The following is a 1,181-nucleotide window of genomic DNA, read 5'->3' on the forward strand; positions in this document are numbered from 1 at the left end:
TAGATTTTAAATGTTTATCCCTCAGATTTCCCTATCTTTTGTATAAATGTGGCCTTAGGGACCAATGGGTTGGACAAACGTTTTGAGGGAATATCCCTGTTTTTTTTTAAGTATTGGAATGTGAAAAAAGAGCAAGATCTCCCCCGAAGTATTAGCTTTGCTCATAAGAGAGAGCCTGCAGTTTACTCCAAACCAGTGTACAATGGTGAGAAGTAATGCAAATGAATATATTTTTCTGTGCCTATACATCAACAGGTATAGGCATCCCAAAAGATGATTGATAATATCCCACTATTTTCTTACAAAAATGTATAAGGTGTTAAAAGATCTTATTTTGAACAAATTTTTAGAAATGTTTTCTTCTCATTATTTTGTTTCTCATATGGACATATTTGTAATAAGTCAAAGAAAATAATTTAAACAATACAGTTAAAAGATTTGCTGTTGGTTGCTTTCCTGCACACGTTATAAGCTTAATTAATGTTCTTGCTAGATCTTATATTTGAGGCTAATTTTAACTGTTAATGTAATGTAGGTACTGATGAGTCAATATGAAATGCTTGCGTCTACCTCTCTTCATCTTTTAACTGTATTGTTTAAATTATTAAAAGGAACTAATTGTTTTAAATTTTATAATAATAATTGAGAACAATCAATCAATGAAAGCTTGCCTTCAGAAGTTGTAGGAGCTTCATCACTGAAAGCTTTCAAGAAGAGACTGGCCTGCCATTTGTCAGAAGTGGTGTAGGGTCTCCTGTTTGGGTAGGGGAGTGTTGGACTACTAGATGACCTATGATGTCCCTTCCAACTCCGTTAATCTGTTAATATATTGAGTGCCTGTAGAAAAAACGGCTATTCTTGAAAGGGTGGCGATTGATATTATTACATGTTTATATCTTTTTCATAAAATATAATACATATTGATACAAGTAAGGTAAAAATTATAGACTTATACAAGTGTCATTAATTATATCAATTGTCTGTGTTGCTTTTGCAAACAAAGGACTTTATTATTTGGAGTGAAGTCCAAGTAAAACTGTCTGTTAAATTCAAAGTCAACTTAAAGGAGGTCCAGAGAACTGAGTCTCTAATGCCATTATAGTTGGATAAATTATCTGCTTGCAAATTTCATTTCAATGTTTAAATGAAGGGATGCTGAAAAATAAGACTAAGAACAATGC

Source organism: Thamnophis sirtalis, unplaced genomic scaffold (genome assembly GCF_051295495.1).
Source record: "Thamnophis sirtalis isolate CommonGarterSnake01/CBP01778 unplaced genomic scaffold, rThaSir2_p1.2 scaffold_5, whole genome shotgun sequence".
Lineage (NCBI taxonomy): Eukaryota > Metazoa > Chordata > Lepidosauria > Squamata > Natricidae > Thamnophis > Thamnophis sirtalis.